This window comes from Octopus bimaculoides, chromosome 3 (genome assembly GCF_046866305.1).
Source record: "Octopus bimaculoides isolate indiv1 chromosome 3, ASM4686630v1, whole genome shotgun sequence".
NCBI classification, from domain to species: domain Eukaryota; kingdom Metazoa; phylum Mollusca; class Cephalopoda; order Octopoda; family Octopodidae; genus Octopus; species Octopus bimaculoides.
The window spans coordinates 130,988,941-131,008,408 of NC_142930.1; the positions used below are offsets into that span (position 1 = coordinate 130,988,941).

At 38.3% G+C, this 19,468-nt stretch overlaps 1 protein-coding gene across 2 annotated transcripts in view; it reads right to left on the reverse strand.

Annotated features, from left to right (window-relative positions):
* Window positions 1-19,468, reverse strand: part of LOC106875592 (ceramide glucosyltransferase) — a 316,652-nt gene that overhangs the window by 126,083 nt on the left and 171,101 nt on the right. For both annotated transcript variants that reach the window (XM_089349636.1, XM_089349637.1), the window contains one exon: window positions 14,099-14,133. The gene's annotated coding sequence lies outside the window, so the exon portion shown is untranslated. The remainder of the gene's footprint in view (window positions 1-14,098; window positions 14,134-19,468) is intronic.

Genomic DNA, 19,468 nt, shown 5'->3' on the forward strand with positions numbered 1-19,468 from the left:
TCCTTTAATATTGTCCTCACTGTCCTGGGTGCTTGTGGCCTATAAAAGAAATTATTATTATTATTATTATTATTATTATTATGCTTAGCAGTATTTCGTCGTCTTTACGTTCTGAGTTCAAATTCCGCCGAGGTCAACTTTGCCTTTCATCCTTTCAAGGTCGATTAAATATGTACCAGTTACACACTGAGGTCGATGTAATCAACTTAATCCCTTCATCTGTCCTTGTTTGTCCCCTCTACTCTACGTATGTCCCCCTGTGGACAATAAAGAAATAAATTATTATTATTATTATTATTATTATTAAATGGGTGACTGTGGCAAAAAATGATTAGCGTGAATGGTTCTACACTAAGTATGTACCTGTAGATTGAAGAACAGGAGAGAGGGCTTGTACCTTTGGTGGTAACGGTAATCCTAGATTTGTGGGGTTCCTTAAGTGGCCCTAGTTAGAGTTTTACCTATATCAGGGGAACTACATCATTCATGTTATCACATACTCTGTATACTTTTATTGCATTTCACTGTCTTTTCCATTTTTTACTCTGCATCCTTTACATAAATCCCCACAAAAATTGTTGTCAATCCTAGTGATGTCCCCCCTCGTCTATGTTCCTATGGCTAATAAAAGAAACTATTATTATTGTTGCTGTAGAAAGGTGGCGAGGTGACAGAATCATTAGCTCGCAGGGCGAAATGCTTAGCGGTATTTTGCCTGTCGCTACGTTCTGAGTTCAAATTCCGCCAAGGTCAACTTTGCCTTTCATCCTTTCGGGGTCAATAAATTAAGTACCAGTTTTGTACTGAGGTTGATTTAATCGATGGGCCCCGTCCCCCAAAGGATTATTATTATTGTTCTTATTCTGTTATTGGTAACCAATAGCAGTCAAATGAAACTAGGAGGGAGGCGGTGGTAGATACTGGGCTGGGTTGGGTAGAATACTCAGGCTTGCACCCAAGCCCATATTACAGCAATTACATTACATCACAGCCTCTCTATCTCCACCACAGACCCACATCCAGTGACAAGCAGATGTCAAATTTCAAGTTAACAAGAGAAATTAAAGCAGTAAAACTATCAAAAAACTAGTGGAAAGTAAACAATTGACATAAAGACACGATGATAGGAGGGTGGGAAAGAGATAGCCTCCACCACTTCCACCACGACACACACACACACACACACAAGGGGCATTAAAAACTTGTTGATAAATCAAAACAAACTCATTATCTGGAAATTTCAACAAGTTCAGATTTCCATGAAGATTATTATTTAACTTGGCATTGAGTTTTGGGGTTTAAATAAGCCGAGGGTTTTTGTTGGTGAGGGGTGTTTTTTTTTTTAATACAGAGAGGGAAAAAGATGGGGTAAAGGATAGAAGAAGGGGACAAGGGGAGAGGAGGAGAGATAGAGGGAGGGCGTGAAGAACAAAGAAAGGGAGTGAGTTACAGACAGAGAGGGGGTGAGAGAGGCTGAGAGAGAGGAAGAGTCAAAGATAGAGGAGGAGTAAGAGAAAGTGTTTTGGGAAGAGAGAGATGAGACAAAGGGAGGAAAATGGGTGACAAAGAATATGGCAGAAGACAAAGAGAGAAAGAGGTGCATGAGGGACAGAAGGATGAGAGACAAAATAGAAAGAGTGTGAGAGAGAGAGAGAGACAGACAGACAGACAGAAGGAGAGAAAGAGATGAAAGATAGAGGTAGAAAGGGTGAAAGACAGAGATGAGAGACAAAAGTAGAAAGGAAAAGAACCAAAAACAGACAGACAGACGGATATATGACAGACAGAGGTAGAAAGGATGAGAGAGAGAGAGATGAGAGACAAAGGTAGAAAGGGGGTAAGAGACAACAGAGAGAGAGAGAGAGGAGTGGAGAGAAGCAAATAAGAGACAGACAGACAGAAAGGGAATGAAAATGAAAGTGAAAAATATAATGGATAATAAATTGAAAATATGCAGAATTGGTGAGAGAGAGACAGAGAGAGAGAGACAGAGAGAGAGAGACAGAGAGAGAGAGACAGAGACAGAGAGAGTGAGAGGGAGATAGGGAAGAAGCTGGTAGGAGGGAGTGCACGGTGTTTGGAAGCAGGGAGCACAGGGACAGGGGTGATGTAGGGAGCAGGGAACACAGGGATAGGGCAATGCAAGGAGCAGGGACAGGGTAAATGCATCTATTCAGAGTTAACAACTTGGTTAAGATAACAAACATGGACTGTCATGTTTAGTGACATTCTATATGAAGCTGACAGCTGCTAACACCCTTCAGTTCCAGATAATAGAGCATGGCGGGAGTGAGTTGGTACAGAGAAAGACTGACAGAGAGATCGCTTCAGTTAAGATAAACATACTGTATGTGTATGTATATATATATATATATATATATATATATATATATATATATATACATACACATACACACACACACACACACAAACACACACACACATAACCACACACCCTCTCCATGACCTATCAACACCATTATACTGACCAGAGAAGGTGAGGAGCTGGCAAAAATGGCAGCACACTGGGCGAAATGCTTAGCAGTATTTCGTCTGTCTTTATACACTCTGAGTTCAAATTCTGCCGAAGTTGACTTTGCCTTTCATCCTTTCGGGGTCGATAAATTAAGTACCAGTTGTGTACTGGTGTTGATCTAACCGAGTGGCCCAATCCCCAAACATTTTGGGCCTTGTGCCCAGAGTAGAAAAGATTATACTGACCAGAGAATCGTGGAAGGAGTAGAGGGGGAAAATAAGTTATAAAGGTGCTGATTGTGTGGGGTGGTAAAAAAGATTGCTTCCCAACCACATGGTTCCAGGTTCAGTCCCACTGCATGGTTCTTTGGGCAAGTGTCTTTTATTTTGGCCCTGGGCCAACTAAAGCTTTGTAAGTGGATTTTGATAGACAAAAACTGAAAGAAGCCCATCATGTGTGTGTGTGTGTGTGTGTGTGTGTGTGTGTGTGTGTGTGTGAGACTGTTTTTGTGTCCCACAACCGCTTTGCAACTGGTGTTGGTTTGTTTATGTCCCCATGACTTAGCAGCTCGGCAAAAGACAAATTGAATAAGTATCAGGTTTTAAAAAGATAAGGGGATGATTCATTCAACTAAAAATTCTTTAAAGCTGTGCCCCAGCATGGCCACAGTCTAATGACTGAAACAAGTAAAAGATAAAAGATGACAAAGATTCCTAAACTATCCAATCCATGGAAAACAGACCAATGATGATGATGACAATGATGATGATGATGATGATGATGACGATAATAACAATGATGATGGTGGTGATGAAAAATTGTTTTGTACTTAGATACCTCACTGTCATATTCTCTGCTAAGATTATTATTTCATTATAATTTAGTATTTTTTCTTCTTCCAGGACCCATTTACAAAGATCATGCTGTTTATGATGCATATATTTTAGTGCACCATCTGCTGGTGTTAAGTGCAGTCTTGGTGGCAATAGCAGACGATTATCTCCTGCTGGCGGTATAGACATGCGTGCTTATAGACATGAGCACTTATATGCAACACAAATCCATTTGAGAGGTTCTCTCATGGTAAATATTGCAGTATTCTGTGTTCTAATACAAAATTCACTTTTAAGCCATCATCATCATCATCATCATCATTTAATGTCCGTTTTCCATGCTGGCATGGGTTGGATGGTTTGACTGGGGTCTGGCAAGCCAGGAGGCCACACCGGGCTCCAATCTGATCTGGCAATGTTTCTACAACTGGATGCCCTTCCTAATGCCAACCACTCTGAGAGTGTAGTGGGAGCTTTTTACATGCCACCGACAAAAGAGCCAGTCAGGGTGAGGGGGCTGGCATTGACCATATTCGGAGGATGCTTTTTACATGCCACCGGTACAGGAGCCAGTCAGGCAGAGCTGACATTGGCCATGTTTGGATGGTGCTTTTTACATGCCACCGGCACAGGAGCCAGTCAGGCAGTGCTGGCATCAGCCATGTTCGGATGGTGTTTTTTACATGCCACCGACACAGGAGGCAGTTGGGGCAAGGGGGCTAGTATCAACCACATTCAGATGGTGTTTTTTATGTGCCACCAGTACACAAGCCAGTCAGGCAGAGCTGGTATCAGCTACATTTGGATGGTGCTTTTTATCTGCCACCAGCACAGGAGCCAGTCGCGGTGAGGGGGCTAGCATCGACCATGTTTGGATGGTACTTTTTACATGCCACCGGCACAGGGAGACAGTCAGGTGGTGCGGTGTCAGACGGCACTCCTCAGTGGAGATAAATATTACCTTTTGGTATAAATACTGCTTTTGTTGTCATTAATCATATTTTTTTATTGGGCAGCCTTTTCTGTTACATTTAACTTACCTATACTGCATCTTCATTAATGTGTAAAGAACCAAAGCAATGAGATTTTTACATCTGGTTCCATTTCCTTTATTTGTTCACAATCATAAATCTTCTGTCTCTGATTGCATAAAATGTTTCTGGGGAGTTTTGAGTATAAATTCTTTAATCCGTTTAATACTAACCTGCTCAAGACAGTCCCTGGTTTCCATTTAAAGTGCTTGTATTTAAATTAAAGTCTCCTACCATAATTTTATGCTCTTAACCCTTTAGCATTTAAATCAGTCATATCCGTTCCAAGTGGAGGTGCAATGGCCCAGTGGTTAGGGCAGCGGACTCGCGGTCATAGGATCGCGGTTTCGATTCCCAGACCGGGCGTTGTGAGTGTTTATTGAGCGGAAACACCTAAAGCTCCACGAGGCTCCGGCAGGGGATGGTGGCGAACCCTGCTGTACTCTTTCACCACAACTTACTCTCACTCTTACTTCCTGTTTCTATTGTGCCTGTAATTCAAAGGGTCAGCCTTGTCACACTGAATATCCCTGAGAACTCCGTTAAGGGTACACGTGTCTGTGGAGTGCTCAGCCACTTGCACATTAATTTCACGAGCAGGTTGTTCCGTTGATCGGATCAACTGGAACCCTCGATGTCGTAAGCGACGGAATGCCAACAATCCAGCCCAAATATTCTACCTCTTTTATATTCAGACCAGCGAAATCTGGCCTCTCACATGTACTCTTCAATATCATTCTAAAAATACACAATCACATGCTCAAAATTTTGAAGCTATGAGATCATGAATGATAAATTTAAAACAGAGGCAAAGTGGCTGAGTTCCTTTCGAGTGTTGGGCCTCATGGAGGCAAGGTGATTGATTTCCCTTCAAGTGGGCCTCACGGAGGCAAGGTTGCTGAGTTCCTGTCAAGTGTTGGGCCTCATGGAGGCAAAGTGACCAAGTTCCTTTCATGGTAGGGCCTCACGGAGGCAATGACCAAGTCCTTTGGCATTGATGTGCTTGACAAGAAGACTCAGTGAAGCAATTCAGCAAAAAAGACTGAATAGGTGAAATGGTGTTCTTCTGCAACACACCAACACCTATCTACACATCGCCAATATGACCAAAGCCATGACTCAAGAACTTAAATGGGAAGTGCTGCCTCATCCTCTATACTCTTCAGATTTGGTGTCATCAGATTTTCACCTCTTTCAAACGCTTTGCATGGTGTATCATTCAATAATGACATGGAATTGAAGCCTTGGTTGGACAAATTCTTTGAGTCAAGACTGGTAGATTTCTATCACCGAGGGATCAAAAAGCTTATTGAATGATGGGAGGAAGTCGTAAACAACAATGGAAAGTATATTATTGATTAATTTGTTGTAGTTTTTTGCTTAAAGTAGATTTGAAAAAAATTCTCATGGGTTATTCCTCAACCTTATACATATATATAAAAGAAATAATTGAGATTCATTTGAATTAGGTACTTAAACTGAGGTGCCAAGGTAGTTCGGTAAAGTCAGCACCCTTTTATATATATATATATATAAAATTATAATTAAGGGTATCTAAGAGATACCTCCATGCTAGATATAGCAGCCAAAACTTGACTCTAAAACCACATTAAATGCTCATACATTAGAGTCAAGTTTTGGCTGCTATATCTAGCATGGAGGTATCTCTTAGATACCCTTAATTATAATTTTAATAATTATTATTACCTTTTGAGATTTTTATTCCCATGCTGGCCACCTGATAAGATCGGTATTTTAAATAACAATCTTATCCTTATTTATATAAACATATATATATATATATGTATGTTTGTACTCTCTTACTTGTTTCAGTCATTTGACTGTGGCCTTGCTGGAGCACCACCTTTAGCTGAGCAAATCGAACCCAGGACTTATTCCTTGTAAGCCTAGTACTTATTCTATCGGTCTCTTTTGCCAAATCACTAAGTTACGAGAACGTAAACACACCAGCATCAGTTGTCAAGTGATGTTGGGGAGACAAACACAGACACACACACACACATATATATATATACACATATATATGACGGGCTTCTTTCAGTTTCCATCTACCAAATCCACTCACAAGGCTTTGGTCAGCCTGGGGCTATAGTAGAAGACACTTGCCCAAGGTGCCACATAGTGGGACTGAACCCGGTACCATGTGGTTGGTAAGCAAGCTACTTAATGATAATTATCAGGTAGTCAGCATGGAAATAATCAATTTATATATTATATATATATAATCATATTAAGGAAGAAAGTTGAAACATGACTTTTCTCCTCCATACTGAATGAATGTCTAAACATTACAAAGCTTTGTAATGTTTAGACATTCATCATGGAGGAGAAAAGTCATGTTTAGACTTTCTCCCTTATTATATATATATATATATATATATATATATATATATATATATATATATATATACACACACACACATAAATATAAAATTGGTTTAGCTGCAAGGAAGGAAATTGGTCCATGCAGAGAAGAGGGGAAGAGAGTGTGGGCATGTGTGCATTTGGGGGGAGGGTGTGCTAGAAGAAAAACGTCATGAAATATAACTGGAGAAGAGGGAAAAAATATGGAATGGAAAATCCTTAAATAAAAAGGGAAATGAAATGAGATAATGTAAATAGGAAGAAGAAAAAGAATAAGGAAGGAGAAGAAATGTTCATTCTCTTCTCGGTTAAAAGGTTATAGTAAGTCTTGCATCACATATTTAAATCAGAAGTGACCAGGGGCTCTTAGCTATGATGGGGTCATGCAAGATATTAGAAAAATATAAAAATACAAACGGTAAAGAGGAGAGACAAACAAACAAAAAGACATGTTTGACAGGACAATCTGTATGAAAGGAGATAGGGCAAGATTCATTTGGTTGTCAAAATGTGATTGGCAGGCAGAAATGGTGGTGGTGGTGGTGGTGGGAGGGGAGGCAGATGAACTGAACAGAGAAACCTTATATGTAATGGACGCAATATTTATTTAGAACCTTGCTGACTCCATATATACTAACAAAAGGATCTAAACAAATAAATGACTGAATACAAAAATACATATAACAATTCCAGGAACATTTGATTCCATTAATAATCTACATTAATCACAATTCCATTTAATCAGAATATTTAAGTCCAAGAATATAAACATCCTGTTTTGGAATATCATAAAGAAGTGGCATAGTAGTTAAGGGTGTAGGGTTGCTTATGCTTCAGTACAATTACTTGCAAAGAATTATTTACTTTGTAAAGGGATAAAACACACATTTGATAGAAATAGGGGTTTGCGGGGCTGGTTGGTTATGTGATTGAGTGGTATGTTAGGAGTTTAGTGTGATTCAGTGGGGATTTAAGTTAAAAAGAAGAGAAAAAGATTGAGATTTTATTAAATAAAAAAGAAAAGTTTCGCTATCAAGCAGGGAGAAAAGAATATCTATTCAAAGATGTAGAGTTGCTGTTTAGCCCCAGGACAACTATGACCACTCAGACCTTCTTTGAGGGTATTCCAGACAAGTTAATCCAAAAATTGTTACAGGAAAAACACATAGGATATCACCATCATCATTAAACACCCAAGTTTCCATGCTTGCATGGGTCGGAGGCCCTTCCAGTCACCAACCCTCACCTGTTTCCATGAGCTTACTTAAATCTTTTAATAAACTTTATTATCATTGTTTTTGAAAGAGAGGGCAGTGCATGCCATCAAAGTGACAGGGGAACAAATATACAAAGCCCAATATACCCATCATGACTACCCGTCTGATAAGGATACACCAGGCACATGCATCACAATCATATGTGCACGACATGGTGATCTCGTATCAAGATAAATAGCACATGACCTTGCAGGTGGGGCCCAGTTAGAATTTTCTGCAGGTTGAGTAGCCCATGCCACTCAAAAGGTCTCTGAATAAGGTTTGTTTAAGAATGTTGAATGAAACCCAATCTTCCAGAGGTGAATTATTCAAACCCCAAGGAATTCTTCTGAACATATGGCTATGATGCTCCTCTACTAGAAGCCATGAGAGCCAGAAACTGGTATTGCATCTATTATCATCATCATCTGAAAGTAGAAATATATGTTCTTTTCTACTCTAGGCACAAGGCCTGAAATTTTGTGGGAGGGGGGCAGTCGATTAGATCGCCCCCAGTATGCAACTGATATTTAATTTATCGTCCCCGAAAGATTGAAAGGCAAAGTCAACCTCGGTGGAATTTGAACTCAGAATGTAAAGACAGATAAAATACCGCCAAGCATTTCGCCCGGCATGCTAACGTTTCTGCCAGCTCACCGCCTTGATCATGAAAGAATGAAAAGGCAAAGTCAATCTCAATGGCATTCGAACTTAGAATGTAAAGAGCCAAAAATGGTCTGCTGAGTAATTTTTCCAGCAGAGTAACAATTCTGCCAACATGGCAGGAAGTTTGTGTACATCCTCATATTTACCATTTTCTAACATTTTACTAAATTAAAACATTCATGGATAAATCTGAATATAAAAAAAAAAAGACAAAATGACTGAATGCAGTGGTTATATTCGTCAGATTTGACCATGACAAATATTATTATTAATAATAATAATAATAATAATAATAATAATAATAATAATAATAATAATACTATTGCATTTAATCTTTCTATCTTTCTATTTCTGTGGCATCAACGTTTTTTTTTTCCACTGATTGAAGTAAAACGCAGATTAAACAGTCTGAAGGATTGAGCGAAGACAAAAAAGAAATAAAGATGGAAATTTTATAGATAAAAAAAAAAAAATGGAAACATTTATCTCAAATGTAAAAGTGAAATGGCTATCACTTTTATCTAAGAGTTCATCTGAAAATCTTTGTTGTTGTTGTCGTCATCGGTCTCTCTTCTTTTTTTTTTTTTTTTTTTTTTTCGCTGATGATGTATGTTTGTATTTGAGGCAGCTAGATATATCATCACCGTCATCGCTGTTTTAACGGCTACTTTTCTATGCTTCTGTGTGTTTGTGTAACTGTGTGCATGTATATACAAATACATAGACATACATACATATATGTGTGTGTGTGTGTGTGTGTGTGTGTGTGTGTGTGTGTGTGTGTGTATGTGTGTGTGTGTGTGTATGCACATATTTATAAATACATAGATATACACACACACACACACATATATATATATATATATATATATATGTATGTATTTATAAGCACACAGATAAACTATGAAATGAAATCATTCTACCCAGCCATCCTGTAAAATTTTATCTTGTTTTTCCACCTGTTTTCAGTGAATATAAATAGTACCAACAAGAAAATGCAAAACATTTTATAAAATTTATAAATCAACATGCTCATGCACTTTTCTGAATGAAAACTGGGATTTTAACAAAAAGAAAAAGAAAACAAAAACAAAAAACAGGATGCTGAAAGACCCAGGCCCTGACGCACAGAATCTGTTTATGTTCATGTGGAGGTAAAGGCTTGAATGGTTAAGATGCTTGCTTTATAACCATGTGGTCACGAGTTCAGTTCTATTGCTCAGCACTTTGAGCAAGTGTCTTATAGCCCTGAGCTGACTGATGCCTTGTTAGTGAATTGCATAGACAGAAACTGTGTGGAAGCTTGTCGGGTGTGTGTGTGTGTGTGCTTGTATTTGTTGCCCCCACCCCACTGCTTGACAACTGGTATCTGTTTACAGTCTTGCAGCTTTGTGGGTAAGTAAGTATTGGGTTTAATTTGTTTGACTAAACTCTTCAAGGTGGTGCACCAGCATGGCCACAGTCCAAATGACTGAAAACATGATTAAAAAAAACTGACGATTTACTCATACTCTCAACCACAAAGATAAAGGATTTCAACTGCATCTCTGAGAAACTCAAAGAATCAGATTTGTTTCAATATTATGCGGAGTAATAGGCGCAGGAGTGGCTGTGTGGTAAGTAGCTTGCTTACCAACCACATGGTTCCAGGTTCAGTCCCACTGCGTGGCATCTTGCGCAAATGTCTTCTACTATAGCCTCGGGTCGACCAAAGCCTTGTGAGTGGATTTGGTAGACGGAAACTGAAAGAAGCCCGTCGTATATATGTATATATACATATATATATATGTGTGTGTGTGTGTGTGTGTTTGTGTGTCTGTGTTTGTCCCCCTAGCATTGCTTGACAACCGATGCTGGTGTGCTCATGTCCCCGTCACTTAGCGGTTCGGCAAAAGAGACCGATAGAATGAGTACTAGGCTTACAAAAAATAAGTCCCGGGGTCGATTTGCTTGACTAAAGGCGGTGCTCCAGCATGGCCGCAATCAAATGACTGAAACAGGTAAAAGAGTAAATCATTACTGCTTCTCTTGGGCAACATGCTAGTCAAGTTATTTATAGCTGTGCAATCACTGTCATTCTTATTAATTAGGTACACACTAAGTAGCATTGAATGGAATATATTTATCAGGTCCATGTTCCATGTTCGTGGACATAGAAAGACAATACACAGCAGAAGTTGTCTCAAGGCAATGATGAAGCGCAATAACACAGAAATACACGTATCCTAGAGTCTAGTGACATCATTCAGGGCTAGTATTTACAGCTATACTATCTATAAAGAGAATTTCTTCTCTGGAGACAACTTGTGAAGCATACTGTCTTTCCATGACTGAATACACACAAACATATTAACTATGACTTTACATACTTATACACACACACATATATGAATGATTATTTAGATTTGGTCAACAGAATACCATGATGTGACCACCACTGAGTTAACTTCAAGAGGAAATGATTAGTCCTCTTTAAATGCTATTTGTTCATAGGGAATATTGTTATACTAAGAATGACTCCAGCAATAACACGGTGACAAAAGGAAGAGAAATCAACTGACAAAAATACAATAAAAAAAACTGAATATTAATATTCATTTCTAGTAAAAGATGGGTAAAAATACAAAACGGGGAGTGAAGCTTGCATTAGAAACAGCAATGTGAAAGGAAATGAGAATCAATAATTCATATAGATTAGAAACCAATAGCAGACACAAACAGTAATTGAACAACAACACGTCCAAGAGAGCAGGATGGAAAAGGTCACAACATTATTAAAATGATAATACATATGTTAATATATGCATTCAGAACAACTGGCCACATCAGATTAGAGAGTTCCTCTTGAAGGGAGAGAATACAGAACTCATTAGTCTATATCCTTTGTCATAGACTATTGCCTTGTTTCCTGATTGCAGAATTTTCCAAAAAGGACAAATGTGTACAAATACAGATGTATGCACACACACACACACACACACACACACACACACACAGACACACACACACACATATATAAAGGGAGAAAGAGAGAAAGACATGTGTGTGTGTGTGTATATAGACACACACACAAACACATCTGCCTAATAGAAACATATTCATATGCATATTTATAAACATATACGCACACAGACACATGTGAATGTGGACAGTTGGACAGATAAATAGATAGACAAATAGCTTGATAGAACTGTAGGTAGCTGTATAGGTAGGCAGGGACGAAGAGATGGACAACATAGATTTAGCTGGCTATATAACATAAAGATACATAAATAGTTGATATCAATGCTGCCTAACTGGCTCCTGTGCCTGTGGCATGTAAAAAAAACGCCATTCATGCATGGTCAATGCCAGTACCCTCTAACTGGCTGCTGTGCCGGTGGCTCATTAAAAGCACCATTCAAGTATGGTTGATGGCAGTGCCAGTAGTACGTAAAAAGTATTCAAGCATAGTCGATGCCAGTGCTACCTGACTGGCTGCTGCGCCAGTGGCATGTAAAAAAGCTCCATTCAAGCGTGGTCAATGGTGACAAAAGGCCTCTCACTCAGAGTGAAAGGTAGATTGTACGATGCATGTATGCGAACTGCCATGCTTCACGGTAGTGAAACATGAGCCGTGACTGCTGAGGACATGCTTAGGCTCAAAGGAAATGAAGCTAGCATGATCCGCTGGATGTGTAATGTCAGTGTGCATACATGACGGAGTGTAAGCGCCCTGAGAGAAATGTTGGACATAAGAAGCATCGGATGTAGCATGCAACAGACGTTTGTGCTGATATGGTCATGTACTATGGATGGATGAGGAGAACTGTGTGAAGAAGTGCCACTCCCAAACAGTTGAAGGAATTAGGGATAGAGTAATCTGGAGATATGCTGTGACTGCGAAGACCTGGCAAATAAAGTGAGTCATGGCTATATCCTACACTAGTTTCGCATAACCAGCCCCAGCCCATTCAAAAGTACCTTGGATTGTAGGGTGATATGCTGCACTTGTGCAGACTTATTGAGTCAAGTACATTAACATCAAAATGAAAATCAAATGGAAATTGCAGTTGTGATCCTCGTGCCGGTGGCATGTAAAAAGCACCAACCAATCATGGCCGTTACCAGCCTCCTCTAGCCCCTGTGCCGGTGGCACATAAAAAGCATCCACAACACTCACAGAGTGGTTGGCATTAGGAAGGGCATCCAGCAGTAGAAACACTGCCAGATCAGATTGGGAGTCTGGTGCAGCTTGCTGGCTTGCCAGTCCTCAGTCAAACTATCCAACCCATGCCAGCATGGAAAGCAGACGTTAAACAATGATGATGATGATGATATATATATATATATATATATATATATATATATATATATATATATTTATTTATGTATGTATGTATATCTATGAGAGTGTGTCTTCCTGTCTGTGCTTGTCCCTCCCACCACTGCTTGACAACCAATGTTGGTGTGTTGGCATCCCCATAACTTAGCAGTTCACCAAAAGAGGCTGATAGAATAAGTACCGGGCTCAAAAAAAAAGTACTGCAATCAATTCATTCGACAAAAATTCAAGGTGGTGCCCCAGAATGGCCACAGTCTAATGACTAAAACAACCAAAAAATATAAGATAAAAGATACATTAAAAAAAATCAAAGTTTTAATTTTAGAAAATATTTTTTTCAAATCTTCATCTGTTCTTGACATTTATTTTGACGGAGTATATTCCACAAGCGATGCTATCTCAAGAGAAATACTGATGTAACTGGCCTATCAACAGTGTATGTACATACAGTATGTTGCGTAGATGGCTGTACACACATGCATTATATATGTAGTGGTATTCAACTACTCTTTTTAACACACTGTGCATCTGGGTGTGTGCATGTACGTAAACAAATTCAATTTAAACACACACACACACACACACACACACAATATTAATACCTTCTGACAGTGTAAAAATTTAATAAGAATAAAATAAACAAATGAGAAGAAAATCTTCACTTAAACCCTGGTCAAGGAAATAAAGGTATTAAAAAGGATCAAATATATGCATGTACTTGGCCTAGGGTATCAGGGGTGTTTGGTTTATGAACATAGCGATGCAGGTTCAATTTCTGGGATAGGTAGCCTGTTGTGGCTTTGAGCCCCATGGCACTAATCCAGCTATCTTACCTTCCTCTATATGCTGCTCAGTCAATGATGAAGGGGACCCAAAGGGATTTCAGTGTACATTCACAAATACATAGGTAGCTAAAACAATTAGCAAAAGCATAGTATATGTTACCAAGACACGCTTACAGGTAATTGAATGCTAGCTGTATAAATATACACACAAATTTTCAGTAACATACATGTACATATACAGACTAATCAAATAGCATTTATTTGCATAAAATAAAAATTCTGTGAATATAACAAACAACTTAAAAACAAACTAAAAACCTCTTTTGCTAAATGATACCTTACCTTATTCTATTTTCCTGTCCGTATTTTCAACGTATCTACAAAAAAAAGAAGAGCAACCTAGTTAATATACACCATATCTGATATATTGTACATTATAGAGGATAAATCAGGTTAGATCGCTTTTTTCATGGTTGAATTATCAATAATTCAAGAAACACACCCACCAGTTTGTTCAAGTGTACAGAGGGAAACAAGCAACCCAATACAACTACTTGCAAGGCTGTGTTGTCAACAGCTAAACAAATACACCCACTAATCTTGCTTGATGAAGAGGGTGACTACAAATCCAGTAGGACAAATTTCTGGGACGCACTCAGCCTCATGTCAGGTGACTGCGAATCATTCTTATCTTATGGTCTGATGCGACTGGGCAGAGGAGTGCTTTTCCAGAAAGAATTAGGTTTAGAGGCTCAGATCATCTTCCTATATTTGAAAGGTAAGCTGGTGGTACTAGGTGTGAGTGACAGTAAAGGCAATGCCTTCAAACTAGAGGTCATTAAGCCATACCAATTTATATTATTTAATGAATTACTCTCTTCTCTTTTATAAAAAGGGTTTTCTACAAAGTTTATTTCAGTTGCCTTATCATCAACATCATCATTTTATAATACTAAAAGTATTCATATTGTCAATTTTAGCCACTGGACTATGGCCATGCTGGGGTGCTACTCGAAAGGGTTTAGTTGAATAAATTAACCTCAATACTTATTTTTTAAAGCCTGAAACTTATTCTTATCAGTCTCTTTTGTCAAACTGTTAAGTTACAAAGAAGTAAACAAACCGACATTGATTGTCAAGTAGTCGTTTGGACAAATACAGACAAACAGATAGACATACATATATTCACACAAGATGGACTTCTTTCAGTTTCTACTAAATCCACTAAGTTCTGGTCAGCCTGGAGTAGTAGTAGAAGATTCTTGCTTAAGGTGCTGAGCAGACAGACTGAAACCACAGGACTAGGAAGCAAACTTCTTAACTATACAGCCACTCATGTGCCTCTCCGGTCATGTGCCATATCAAGAAACAATTTGATTTTTCATGAGTGATGATAATGATGATGAGGGTGGTGAAGGTGGTGGTTGTGACAGTGGTGGTGGTCATGGTATTGATAAAAATGATAACAATGGAAGATGACAACATGGATTAAAGATGGTGAAAAGGATATGATAAACATGATGGTGGTGGTGGTGGTGGTGGTGAAGAAAAGATCAAGATGCTGGCAATGATAATGATGACAAAGATGACAACAATGATTAAAGATCATGAAAAATGATAAGTATGGTGAACATGATGATGATGATGATGGTAGTTGTGGTGGTGGCAGTGGTGGTGGTAGTGATCATTATGGTAATGTTGGTGGTGGCAGTGATAGTGACAATGATGGTGGTAGCAGTGATGGGGGTGGTGATTCTAGTAGTGATGGTGGTGATAACGATAAAGATGACATTTATGATTACAGATGATGGAAAATGATAAATATGAACATCATGGTGATGTTGATGATGATGATGATGATGATGACAATAAAGGAGACTGCTAATCTTGTGTTATCTTTTCCACAGGAGAAAGACAGAGAACAACAGAAAAAAAAACAAAAGCAAGTAAAGGAAAAAGGTACAAAAAAAGTGTAAACATTTGATAAGAAAAAATGTCTTGAGTTAATGTTTAGTTGGGTATTTAGAACAAAAATAAACAAAAACAAGAGCATAAATAAACAAATAAATATATAAATCCTGAAATATGATCTTGTAGAACAGATTTATCAACAACCCCTCTTTTCCATTCTGGAATGGTGCCATGTAAAAGCTTCCATGCTAACCATCATAATTACAAGATGTAATAATACCTGTTATTTACAACCTTATTTTTTTGTCATTTTATTTATTCATTTTCATGTGTGTGGGGGGGGGTCCCATGTTACATGTTATAAAATAGGGCGGGGAGAGTCTCTCCACATCCGCTGGCAAAATTTCACCTGTGCTCAAATTTGAAATCACCTGTTTGACGAAGCCTTGAGAAACCCAAATGGAATAACAACAATAACAACAAAATGGAAAAGAGCCTGAAGACCAAAACATTAATCTAATATTTAACCCTTATGTTACCATATTTCTGTTGAGATACTCTGTGTTTCTTTCAATTAATTTTAAATATAACAAAGAATTTAGTAAAATAACTTAGTTATCATTAAACTAGTGTTAGGAACATAAATTGTGACTAAGATTTGGTGGAAGATTTTAATTCAAAACTTTTGAAAACAAGACATTTGTACTACAAAGCCAGAGCCGGTTTCAGCCGGGTTGGTATCGAAAGGGTTAAAATGAATATCTATGAAATAAGTAAAATGAAGAATTTGTGTGTACGAGGGTGGGATGAAAAATTCATAGGCTGACGATGAAGGAGTGAGGCTAGGGTTGTGAAATCTCACATGCATTAACTTCAACCCTCTCTTCTTTATAACTGCATTGTTTATTTCTAGGTAAACTGACATCTGAATGTTCAAAGAAGACTTCAAAAGTAACTTCTCTTGAAAATGGACTATGTTGAAAAATGAACCTCATTGGGTCACATTTCATGAGAGTGTCTTGGTCAGCCTATGAACTTATCAGCCAGCTATCATATTTTGGTTGTTTAGTATAGATACGCTGTGTTCCTGCTCGTGAAATTAACGTGCAAGTGGCTGAGCACTCCACAGACACGTGTACCCTTAATGTAGTTCTCAGGGATATTCAGTGTGACACAGTGTGACAAGGCTGACCCTTTGAATTACAGGCACAACAAAAACAGGAAAAAAGAGTGAGAGAAAGTTGTGGTGAAAGAGTACAGCAGGGTTCGCCACCATCCCCTGCCAGAGCCTCGTGGAGCTTTAGGTGTTTTCACTCAATAAACACTCACAACGCCCGGTCTGGGAATCGAAACCGTGATCCTATGACCACGAGTCCACTGCCCTAACCACTGAGCCATTGCGCCTCCACTGTCTACATATAGTACTATAATGACAAGATAGCTAACAATACCATAATGATGATGTGATACATGACTGTTACAATAACAGCGACAAGGAAGGAAGCTGTCATATAATATCCAACTACCAAACCACGCTTTATTGACAATTTGTTCTTTAATAACAAGTCAGAAGCATCTGTAGTTAGTCCATCAGCAGAATAGCTGGATGGATACAGTATTGATTTATAACTCAGAATCCAGACATTAAATTCTACTGCAAGCATTTCATAGACTCTTTGTAGTCAGTACATCAATTTATCAAACTGTTAGAAATAGTTGCCAGATCATATGTGAACAGTACCTGTGGTAGACAGCTACCCCATCCAGGGGTAGATTTATTTGTCTTCTATTCATGTAAGCATCAAGTTTTAAACAAGACTTTTGAATTTTATGTTATATTTCTTTTCGTTGGAACATCTTGGTTTAGCCATTTCTAAAACTGCTCTAATATAACAAAACCCCATTTTCAGACTGAAGCAAAGTCAATTTTCTTGTCCAAGAACAACATTAAATTAAAATATCGGATCTTTCTGATTCGGCGGACACCATTTGTTTTCTAACGAAACACTTTCAAACTTGGGATACTGGTAGAATGTGTCATATAAAACATCTTTTTCTCTTAGCCTTGTTAAGAAAAGTTTCCATATTTCCAAGTTATTTCGTGTTAAAAGTTGTCGTATTTTGGTAATTTCAACCAATCACTCACGTCTATTGAGGTGAAAACAATTACTGCTGTACTTTGTCAACAACACGTTCTGGCGGTGTAATGGGATCTTTTCCCTTGAATAAAATTACTGCTGTTGTTTGTCAACAACTATCGGCGGTTGCCAAATTTGGTGAAAATCCGTTCAACAATTTTTCGGTAATTTTATATGTACTGTGTACTCAGTGGCACATTTTCTAAACAATGGTAGAGTTTGATTTGAGGAAGATTTGGCTACTATTTCTAAGAAATGAAGCAATTGTTTGAAAGCCCTTTCTTTCAACTATTTTGTTGGCTTGATTCCCTTATTAGCTATTATCCAATCAACTGAAACAAGTAGAAAAGTGTAATTCAAGCATATTGGCAGTAGCTAATAAACCTTTCTATTATAGGCACAAGGCCTGGTTTTTGAAGGAAGGAGTAAGTCAATTATATTAATCCCAGTGCATAACTGGTGCTTAATTCAAAAGGATTACCAGGGACTAACGATATATACACCGCCACAAATTATTGTTGACAAAGAACAGCTGAATAGACGTCAGTGATTGGTTGAAATTACCGAAATATGCCAATTTTTAACATGAAATAACTTCAAACATAAAAATTTTTCTCTGTTCTATAAGACAAAATATACAAGTATATGAAGTTTTAAAGTGTTTCGGTAGAAAACACACTAAATAAAAAATGGTGTCCGCCAAATCAAAAAGATCCAAAATGTCTAACCTTTTGAGAGTGAGCGGAGACAACCTTCCAATTTACAAATACACAGGTCTTCTCAAGCACAGCATATCTCCAAAGGTCTCAGTCACTTGTCATCACCTCAGTGAGGCCTAACACTCGAAGGTCAAGCTTCAACAAGTCATCCCAGGTCTTCCAGGGTCTACCTCTTCCACAAGTTCTCTCTACTGCTAGGGTGTGACACTTTTCCACACAGCTATCCTCATCCATACGCAACATACCAGCGCAGTCGTCTCTCTTGCACACCACATCTGATGCTTTTTATGTCCAACTTTTCTCTCAGGGCACTAACACTCTGCTGTGTATGCACACTGACATTACACATCCAGCAGAGCATACTAGCTTCATTCCTTGCAAGCTTACGCATGTCCTCAGCAGTCACAGCCCATTTTCACTGCCATGTAGCATGGTAGTTTGCACACATGCATCACACAGTCTACCTTTTACTCTGAGTGAGAGGCCCTTTGTCATCAGCAGAGGTAGGAGCTCAATTGATAATGAAGGTTTATATGAAAGCAAGGGAGAAATTTCAACTAGTATAGATTTTTGATAGACATATGGAGCAATGGCACAAGATCCTCATTAGAATATTCTTTACTGATTATGTATAACTACATAATCTTACAGAGATGTACTTGTGTAGCCAATGACTTGATCTGAGATTGTGTGCTGAAACAAAAACAATTGCAATGTAGAAGGTGTTTGTAAGCCATTCAAGAACACAAATACTGTTAGCTTCACTTCAACATTTAAATTTCATTTGTGTCATAAAATTTAAGCGTTGAAGTGAAACTAACAGCTTTTGTGTATTCTTGAATGGCTTACTAATATCTTCCATGCTGCAGCTGTTTTACATAATTGACTCAGTATTGGAAATCCTTGCATAATATCATGGTTGTATCAAACAATCATTGATTATC